Genomic DNA, 11,611 nt, shown 5'->3' with positions numbered 1-11,611 from the left:
TAAATTTAATTATCGGAAAATACAAAATTATTTTTTGCTATTTTTCGGTTTTAATTTTTGAAAATTGAGTTTATTCTAAAACGGATTTATTTCATCTATTCTGACGGGTTTTGAAGATTGTTAGTAATTCTTCTTAACTTTCCGGATTCTCTCCATGGCATTTGTTGAAGATTCAAGGGGGGAGATGATTATTCAAGGGGGAGTTCGTGTTTGGAAGATTATTTTTATTTCTCTCGCTTTGAAGACCCCACGTACTGATGAGTCTTACAATTTAGGGGGAGAAATGCCAAGAAGATCGAAAATTGTGATCTTCATCAGTTTCAACATCTAGGGGGAGATTGTTGAGTATTTTGAGATATTGAAACTGATATGACATATTTGGTTATTTAGGGAAGCCTTTTTAGGGTTAATCATTTTATGATTCCCTACGATGCCTTTACAGTAGAAGTTCTTAGTCGAGCTCTTCTAAGGCATTGGTTTTATATTAGGCATAGATTTTATATTTATGGCATATATTTATTGTTCCCTATAAATAATCATTAGGTTTACTTTTGGTGTAATCTTTTTACCAGATTAGGGTTTTCTCTGTACATTCATCGCATAATCAATACAAGAAAAACCTTTATCAGATTACTTGCATATGTTGGTGATTAATTCTTGATTGTTCTTGATATTCCGCATTCGTCATCTCGGATTTATTCCTAACAATTTATGTGACTTTGATTTGTAAAGCTGTAAAGAAAAACCTGTAACTGTTTGAAGGAAAGTTTGTACCAATGAACATATTTGTAAGTAATTGTAAATGTTTGAAAACTCTAGAAAATCCCATATTTTCTACTAGTACAAAAAGTAGCCTTCTACCAAGACCCGACTGTTTTGAATGTTTGCTTTTAGAAATCCAATGTTTGCTTATAAGTGGATAGTAGTTTAAAAGTCCCAAAAATGAATTATCATGGTGTATTTCATGTTGAAAATAGTAGATTTGTATACGTATATAATCGCTAAGGTATTTGATAACCCCGTAAATCAACGTGTAACAACGTTCTTCAGGCATTGGAATGTTATGACGTTTGTCACCCCAGGCCTGCCGCCTAGCTGTAGCTAACAGCTTAGGTGTGGGATTGTCAATCCCGTATAGATCTATACACAAGTATCACACTCCCCCTACAAGGGATTATGGTATATAATACAGGACTTAATAATGCATACTCGAAAGTACGTGAAGCGTCTCACAAAATCTAGTATAAAACAGATTTACGTATGAAATTGTCTATTTGTTCTTGTATATGAAAATATCTCTTTGATATGGTACTTGTAATATGTAAAATTTCATTAATATCAAGTACACTATCTTATGTAATCGTATCTCTTGAAATTGTATATTCTTGAAATTGTATGCCTTGTAATTGTATGTAATCGTATCTCTTCATATAGTATGTAATGTATTAGTATAGACTCATAAATAAACCGACTTTTGTGTGATTTGCTTGTACTTGGAATGGTAAGTAGTATCTCCTAACTATACCTATTATAGTTACTAGTATTGTACGTGTATAACCGAAGTGTGTCTTTGTTACCCAAAGGTATTGAATCAACGGATGGAAACTTTTATGTCTATATATGTATACATGCTATATATACTTATATATATATATATATATATATATATATATATATATACTCATATATTGGCGTGCATTTGACAATAAAAATATAAAAAGAAGTTTTATAAAACCTTTGAAAAGTTTAATAAATAAAAATTGATGACTTGATGTCAGTTTTTAAGACGATTTGAAAGTAGTTTGTTTGATAAAAACAATTTTTAAGTATAAGAAGACCTTTGTTTGAAACATGATTCTAACAGAGTTTGAAGGAAATATAAAATATGTAAGGAAGTTGGATAAAGAGTTTTTAACATGTAAAAATGTTTGTCGTGAATTATTATAGTTTTTCCAAAAGTTTGTTTCGTTTGTATAATAAACCCTAGTGAAATGCTCATTTGTTATGTAAAGTGTAACCTTTGTAGTGACATAAATGAACACATTTACTCAAAGTATTGATAAAGTGTTTGATTTGTATGTATTTATCCACACATTTAATTTAAAAGACAAGATGGTATCGTGATATATTTTGTGTACTAAAGTTTCCATGTAGTAGTTAAGAATCACATATGGTTTGCTTGAATAAGAAAGTATATAATGAAACTTTAGGTTACACACGATAATAACCATGTGTTTACTTGTATTCCCCCCTTGAAAGCGTATAAAAAGCATTGATAACATATTTGAAAAGGTAGTTTATAGGGGTATGAACTCACTTGTTCGGTTTGAAGAGAGTGGGACTAGAGTCGAGCAGAACTTCAACCGCGGAAAGCTACGTCTTCGAACTTCTCGGGGATCTCGGTAGCGTAGAACCTTCGTCGGGGGCTCGGGTGCGGAAATCGAGGGTGTCGGGATGGTCTCCGGTACGTAAGAATGTGTGAGAGTGAGTGAAATTTAGAGAGAGGTGTCCTAAAATCCGGAGCTTATGCCTTCTATTTATAGGGATGAGGGCGCGAGTACGCTGGGCGTAACTTTGCGTCATGGATTACGACTCGAGTCTAGCTAGACGTAGAGCTGCAGCCGATGGGAATCGACCCTGCACCTGAGTATGTTGGGCGTACTCCTGAATTACGTTGGGCGTAATTCTGGCTTCCATGTTCTAAATTCCGTAACTTTCGTGTACGGGCTCCGTTTTTGACGATCTTTATATCCACGCGAAGGTGAGAAAATACTCTACAACTTTCATTTAGACTCCGTCGGCTAATTTTGACTTTATTTTTAATTATATTTTAATTAATAGGCCGGGACACGATAACTTCGTTACAAATCCATAACTTCTTTATCCGACGTCCGTTTTCGTTTGTCTTTTTACCATCAAACTATTATTGTCGAGACCTTCAACTCTCGTTAAAGTTGTTTTGGCCAAAAGTCTCTCAATCTCTATTTCGAGTTTTTAGCTGTCTACTGCTATATCCGGATCTTGGAAAAATCATAACTTCCTCATACGAAGTCAGATTTGGACGTTCTTTTTATGTATGCTCGCGGTTTAATGATATCTACGACTTTCGTTTAAATACCTAAGGCTAAAAATTATTGTATCGAAACTTTGCATTTAACGTCTATCAGCGTTGCCGGTTTTTGCCGTGAATCTTAGATTGGTCATAACTTCTTCGTTATAACTCGGATTTTAGTGTTCTTTATATGTACGAAAACCTTGATACAATTTCTACTACTTTATTTAACCCAAATGCGATTTTTAGGAAAGTTATATTTTGACCTATATTTGACTAGTGATACATTTTATTGTTTCAAAATATCGGGTGTCACAAGTTTACTCTTGAAGAGTAAACACATTATCCAAAGTCCTATACGTCCGTAGATGTCACCCGGGTCACTCCAAACACTTGATTTGAAGTGTTTTTGCGTCTTGGAGTGTATAATCATATCTAATTAGTGATTCAAAGTCTAATTAGATACATTTGTATACCATTTCATATTACATAGGAACCTCGCGCGTTATCAAGCCCCGAACCGATGCTTAGCATTCAAACTTTCACGTTTTATCGCATGGTGAGTTCATACCCCTACCTTTTTCAGTGTTTTTCACTGTTTTCAGGGGGAATACAAGAAAAGTACAAGAAATACTTGGACTCAAAACTTGTTTTTACATGTGTTGTGTTTCATATTACATATGCTTTTAACACTGATAATTATATCTGATAACAGTTTGAACTTGCAGAACACATCACCGTAGTATTTGTGAAAAACTTTATAAAATGTTGTAATTTATATTTTCACAAATGGGTTTTCCACATTTTATCAGTTAAAAACATAACATTTAATCTTTGAACATGAAACTTAGTACACTGTTTTGTCCTCGGTAACACTCCACAGAGATACGCGAGTGGAGGATCATTGTTTGTAACAGTATCTTTCTGTATTATTACTAGTAAATTTGTTATTCCTATAAATTGGAGACACGTCCTCGGTGAACACTCCACAGAGATACACGAGTGGAGGACCGCACCCGTAACTAGAATCTCTTAGATAGGGAGCGTGACTTGAGTGTATAGATCTATACGGGGCTGACTACCCCACACCTGGCTGCTAGCTACAGCCGAACCGAAAGGTTCAAGGGTGACGAAAGTCATAAGGTGATGTGGACTACTTATTGCCATATCTAGTCTATCGTATGGTTATGGAACTCGCAATTTGGATAACAGAGATTTACTTGATAGTAATAATGAATAAAGTAACTAGTTTACTTGTATATATTAGTTTTATATACGTGTTAAAACTAATACATTTCACAAGGACAACCAGGTTTTCAGTATACATCTTTCACATTTCAGATTGATAACCAACTTTCAGGAAAATATGGGATTTTCCTGGGGAAACATTTGTATATAACCAGATTCTTGTAACAAACCAGATAACTAAACCTTACAATTCACAAGAGTAACCATGTTTTCAGTGTACATCTTTTACATTACATTTCGGATTAGTAACCAACTTTTAAGAAAATATGTGATTTTCTGGGTGCGTAACTTTTTAGAAACAGAAAGGAAACAAATACATTTTCAGAAAACAAAACCACTTATGAACTCACCAGCTTTATGCTGATTTTCAAACTGCTTGTATTCTCAGGTCCGCATTAGGCAGGTACCCGATGATCCTTTTGACGAAGACGGAGTGCGTTGAAGACACGTCTAGTTTTGCCTATATATACATATGTATCACACTTGTAATACTTTTTACTTAAAAACAAATGTAAAATCTTTATATGTAATGTAATGGTTGCTTACTTTGCTTACTATGTACATTGGATTTGATACTCAACGTGGAGTCCGCCCCGGAAACATTTCCGCCTTGGGTTTCGGGGTGTGACAACTTGGGTTGATTTTTGGTCAAGATTGTTGGATTTAGTGTGTAGTCTAAGGTTAGACCTTGTATGTTTTGATATGAGTGTTTTAGCATCTTTTAAGGGGCATTGAGTTGTGGGTTAGGTGATTTCATGAGTCAGGTGAGTCTTCTCACTATACCATGTAGGGTGCTAGTTATCTTTGTGATACTTGCATGGTAGACCCTGGAGATAGCCCGTGAAATTTGTTTGAAAGACAATGGGGGTAGCCCATGAAATTATCATGAAAGACAATGGGGGTAGATCATGACACTTGGATATTAGACCATGGGGGTAGCCATGACATTTCAAGGAAAGACCATGGGGGTAGCCCATAAGACTTGGACGTAAGACCATGGGGGCAACACATGACATTTTTGGGGAAGATCATGGGGGTAGCCCATGGAAAGGTATGTATGGTATATGGTATTTTGGGAAACTCACTAAGCTTTTTGTTTACGGTTTGTGGTTTAAACATTTTTTAGGTACTTCCAATTGTAGAGGGAAGGGCTCGGCTTGACTGTACATCATCCCCTGATGGTTTTTTCCGCACTGATTATTAATGTTTTACTCTAGTGTTTGAAAAATACAATTTACTCTGATTGGTTTTGGAACAAATTTTCGGATGGATTCAACGATTTAAAAATAAAATTTTACTACTATTTTTGGGATGTTAGAAGTTGGTATCAAAGCCTTGGTTTGATAGATTCAGACACACTTTCAGGTGTGTATGAACTCAAACTGAGGAATTGGTTATCTTTTGAAAGAAAATAAAATTTCCTTAAAAGAAAAAGAAGTTTACAAAGAAAATGGTGCGATGCGTGCGATCATCCGAGCTCAAGTTAGTGATTCCCAAAATACCCGTGCATGGTGATATGCATATGTTATGGAATGTTTGCATGCTAGGATAGGGCTAAGGATACCTTCAAGAATTGCATAATAGAATAACCTGATTCATGATGCCTTTTAGCATAAGAGGAATTAGATATTATGTCTTATTTGGATTTTATGTGGGTGGAATTTATAGCTAAGTGTACGTTTAAAATTTATATAAGGTTAGGATCATATTGCCCAAGAATGACTAATTTAGCCTTATTTCTTATTCCTTATTTGGTTGTGGCCTCAACGTAGAATCATTTACTTGACAGTCTATTTGAACCCGTATAGTGTATAATTTGCATGTATAAGGCAACTGAAAGTGTTGGTAGATGCTCCTAGCATCACAGAAGAAAGTGAGTTGGTGGATGCCTTTATGTTTTGGAGTTTTACTGCTCGAATGTTGCTTGCTTTATGATTTGTGAGACCCATATTGACGTGAGCTAACTATTAAGTCACTACAAGAAAAACCCGATATTACTAGGAAGGTTGCTATGGAACGTATTTACGTTGTTATTCTGCAATGGATCGTGCAATGGAATGGTGTTCCATAGCTAATTTACTACCATATTTTCCTTGGAATTAAATTTCAATAGAGAACATGGGAACTGCTATGAAAACTGTTACTGACTCGAAATCTATTGGTATATTACTACCGATATATCTATGGAAAAGCCATCCGTTGCAAAGTTGCAACGAACTTTTTTACAAAAATACGTTCTGTTGTAATTATGCTATGAAATTAAGTATCACGGTTAATCTGCAACATAATTTTTCAACAGAATAAAATTCCATTGTTAATTTTCTATGGAAGTAGAATTGATAACTATTTACCTACGAAATTATGATATAGAACTTTATTCCCGTTGCTTGTTTCCTATGGAAAAAAAGCTAGCTAAGTTGTTAGGAATTAATTTTTTTTGTATAGTATTTTACATTATAATGCCATATTTTGGAGTTTATTTGAATAAAACGAGCCTTCTAACACCTATATTTGGAAACCCACAAGCAGAGGAAGAGAAATTAGGGCAAATCGATGTCTTCTTCTCAAGTACTTATGTGAGACTGTCTGGATGTGGAGATCCGATTGGAATGTGGACGACATGGACGCGAAAGAATCCTACTTGGAGTTTCATTGGCTACACAAACTACAATGATGAAGACAAAAATTGTGGGTTTTTTTCATTGGATTAACCCAGAACTCCTGAACAAGTGGTATAGAGAGAAGATGTATGAATTGAGAGCTCAAGTCAATGATGAATGTAATTTTAGATCCCCCCCTCCCTCCCCCCCCACCCCACCCGCGACGCTCTTGTCGATTTTCATGTCAATGAAGCCCCACTTCAAGTTGTTATTCAAGATACTAATGAACATGGTAATAGCCATTGAGTTGAAGGTTATCAAGTTGAAATTATCAATTTCATGCTGGTTTGTTTGTTTTTTGGGATGTTGTATGCTTAATCTTTTTATTTATGTAATTGAATTATTAAATATTGGAATGCTAATGGAGAAATTTTTATTATCATAAATGTAATTGGTAACCTATGGTTTGAATGATATGTATTTAATTTGAAGTGATAATATAATTTGTTTCTTTTATGGTTGAATTTTATATATGTCTTAACTACTACATGAAAGAAGAAACATTTGTTGTTATGTACTATATTTTATCTTGAATAAATTTATACCATTCCAAATTAAATAAACTACATTACAACTTAAAAGTGGATTTCATTGGATATTTAATGAAAATATTGTACATATAAATATCTCAAAACACATATCATTGTAGTAAATGCTTAATATGTACCAAAAAATGAGAAAACCACATTTAATTCTCTCAAATGACACTAATACATAACATCACATTTACCAATTCGCATACAAAAACTAAATATTATACAATGTAACCATCCTTAAAGAAACAATATAAGATTTACTTAATATCTTCTTCCTCCTCCTCCTCCTCCTCCTCTTCGTTGCTCGATGTACTATACTCATAACTACCCTTGCTATCAGGAATACCATCATTGTCGTCATCATGAAATTCTATTTCTTCATTAATGCAATTTTCATCATTTAAATCATTGCTTGACATGTTCTGATCATCATATCCATCTATATCTATAGTTGGTGTAATGATTTCATTTGATACAACTTTATCCTCTTGGAAATCAACGTAACACACTTGAGTGGGTTGAATGGCTAAAACAAACGGCTTGAACTTATTGTATTTCCTTTTGACATGTATTATGACCAAGTTATATTGTTTGTGAACCTTAACTACTATATTAGGTGTTGGATCGTACCAATGATATTTAAACAAACCTGTGCTTTTCTTGGGTAACCAGGGTACTCGACTTCTAAAATTTCCAGTACTTTACCATAATAATCAACTCCTTGGCTACTAATACACAATCCGCTATTCGTTGTTCATTTGTTCAGACCGTGAGCTTCTGTGTGAATCTTGTAACCATTGACAAAGTATACATTACATAATTTGAATGTCCTCAATGGCATTCTGGAAAGGTCAAATATATACTGGTTCTTTATCTTGTTATTTTGTGCCTATATGAAAAATGGTGAAATACTTATTATAAACATAACAAAAAATAATAAAACTAAAAAATAAAAAAAAAATCAACACCCACATAGTTTTGAAACCATGCTATAAAATTCTTCTCGACTTCAGCGGCAAGCTCATGTTCATCCATATCCCCAAAAAGATCTTTCAAGTGATCTTCAAATTTGTTGTGCATGTGGTCCTCGTATCATTAGGATTTTGATTAGATAGTGGTCACGTCATGACCAGGAGAGTGTCATGACATGACAATGGAGGATTCATTGACTAATTTGTATGGATGTGCTCGCGATTAGACCAAGGATGGCTCACGTCATGATTTCGGATGTTGGGTTGTCTGCGATGAGTTAACTCAGCCAGAGCGTGGCCGAGTTGGAATAGGGCTAGGTGCATTCTCATAACGTGCCCAAGGGTTGGTCACAACGTTAGGGTTAGCCGTTGGCATTGTTGGCTTTTGACTTTGGCTTTGACCGTGGACTCGTTAACCTGGGTTGACTTTTAGTCAAGATTGTTGGATTTAGTGTGTAGTCTAAGGTTGGACCTTGTATGTTTTGATAAGAGTGTTGTATCTGTTGGATTAGGTGTCTAAGCCCATAACTATTATTGGTATGTATTCGACCCGAGAGTAGCATGGTCCATTTGGGTTGCATATCATCAGGACAATTTGTTAGGATGGACTTTTGAGAGAAGGTTATTTATGGTTTATTAATATATTTATAAGTTATAATATATTAATATGAAATCATATGTTTTAATTAGTATTGACCAAGAATTAATTTGGAATTAATTTAGTGCTCAAAAGAGACTAATTAAATCTATGGGGACTAATTATGATAATTAGTTATATTTATATGTTGGGCTTATGATCCATGTTGGACCAAGTTTATGTATGGATAAATAAAGAGTTGGGCCACATGAACCATGGATCATAAAACCCATGGGTATGGATTTGGGTTATATCCATGACCCTAGAAATCCCACATATAAATAGATACTTCATTGCCCAAAATCGCCACTTGTATCTTCTTGGAGTTCATGGTGTCTTTTGTATGCATGGAATTCTCTCTCAAGTTCATCCTTTGTCCATGGTGTGTTGTGATTCCATTTCAGGCTTCCACACTATTAGGGCTAAGCTCTTTAAGGCCAAATACACCAAGACTTCAAGCTCCATCAAAAGGTATGTTATGCTAACTAGTATCTTATATGGTTTATGTTAAATGCATGCTAGTTGTAAGACTAATACATTGGAAACCATTTGCATGTATAATTAGTGAAAACATAGATCCAAGGTATTTAGGGTTGTATGTGCACCATAGGATGTTGTAGTATACCAAAACCCAACAGTGGTATCAGAGCCATAGGTTGTTTTCACTTATACTTGATGCAAGTTGCTGGAAAAAAAACTAGAAAAATCAAAAAAAATTCTGTCTGGACAGCAGACTTGGCGAGTCCAGTGATGGACTCAACGAGTCCATGAACAAATTCATTCAACTCGTCGATTTGGTTCATGCACTCGACGAGTTGGACCCCCTGACATCATATCTTCAAGTTTTTTTGGCCTGTTTTGGATTAGAATCATTACCACAAAGTGTTTTTGTTCATAAAATTTGTTTTTGATACTATGGTAATGTTTATTCTCATCCAAATAAAGGATAATTGTCAAAGTTTCAAGATTTATGTTAATTTATGTGATTAGCTAAGTTCTTGAAATTTTTTAATATGAATTGGTTTTGTTTATGAGTTGCTTTAGATTAATAGAAAAAATTATGTGATAGTTGTTTTCAATCCAAATTAATCTAGAAGTTGTTCATAATATGTGTTTTTGTAACTTGTCCTCAAGTTACATGAAAAGTTACATTTATGAATTTTAAAACTCATAAAATTTCCATAAGTTATGAAAAATGAAGAGTCACATTTTTAAATGTTTTTAAAGTCATCTATAACTTGTCTACAAGTTATGAAACTTGAAGAGTTTTTCCATTAAACCACTTTAAAGCTCATATGTTATGGAAACCATAAGTTTTTGAACTGCTCAAAACTTGTCCTCAAGTTTTGAAATTTGTAAAGTTTCCCCCCATGAATACTTTAGTTCCAAGTTAGCCCTTAGAGCTTTAAAAGTTAAAATTCAACCCTTATACTATTCTAATATTAATAGTTAATACTTATATATAGGTATAAGAACAAATTCAGTCTTACCGTTTGTAGGCCTCATTCACGAAGCCGGTCTATAAGGGGGTATAAGGTTACTGCCTATAAAATGGAAGTTTAATGCGTGTCCACTCTCACCCACCGCTTCCTTGACTGGTAGAGGGTCGTTAGCCGAACGGGTTTGACAGGACTATAATTCTCCCTTCATTAAAAGTATAATGATAAATACTAAGTAACTAAACACTTATTAAATTCCCAACCTTAGTTACTTAGGAAAATGTGAATTTGGTGTTAACACATGAAATTACACTTTGTACCTTACCAAGTCATTGCTGGAGCGTGTGTGGGTAACCGGCACACTAACATGGACTAGTAAGAGTGGCAAAGGGTGACTTAATGTTTATCATAGATTGGTGGAGCGCGTGTGGGTAACCGGCACATCGATTAGGTGATAAATATTAAGGATACCAAGTCAATTTGCATGGTTATTCACACCTTGTTTTGTGATCCTCGGTATCCCAGTTACAAAATTTGAGAGGGAACAATCGAGATTGAAACATGCCATTGAAAAGTTCAATGAATCTCAAAAGATCTAGGAGTTTCAAATCCAATTAAAACCTATTAAATTATTTTGTTTTTCATGGTGGAAATTGGTGAATCGTCATTCGCCTACCTTCAAATATCTTATAGCTTGGATTACGACATCCCTCTTCTAAGTTATAAAATATTGTGTTGGGTCCTAACCTTAATATTTCATATTGGGTGTTATATTAAGGACTTAAAAATCAACTAACTTGAATATCTCCCATTGTAGATGTCTAGTTTAGACATCCATGATCTTCCCAAATCTCTTGGAATTTCACTTCCTCTACCCCCTCCAATTATTCTCCCTAACCCACAAGTTCAAGGTCATTCAAGGCCTATTGGCAAGCAAGATCTATGTGTGATCACATCCTGGAGATGAAGTCACATATTGACAAGTCGGGAGAGTTGGGTGTCAAAGTCTTGAGAAAGTTGGATGTTCAATCATTTTCTAAGTCACATAGTGAGTTCTTTTGGGACTAC

The sequence above is a fragment of the Lactuca serriola genome, chromosome 8 (genome assembly GCF_051521515.1).
Source record: "Lactuca serriola cultivar US96UC23 chromosome 8, Lser_US96UC23_V15, whole genome shotgun sequence".
In the NCBI taxonomy this organism is placed as follows: Eukaryota; Viridiplantae; Streptophyta; class Magnoliopsida; order Asterales; family Asteraceae; genus Lactuca; species Lactuca serriola.
Note: the sequence above shows the minus strand (reverse complement) of the source record.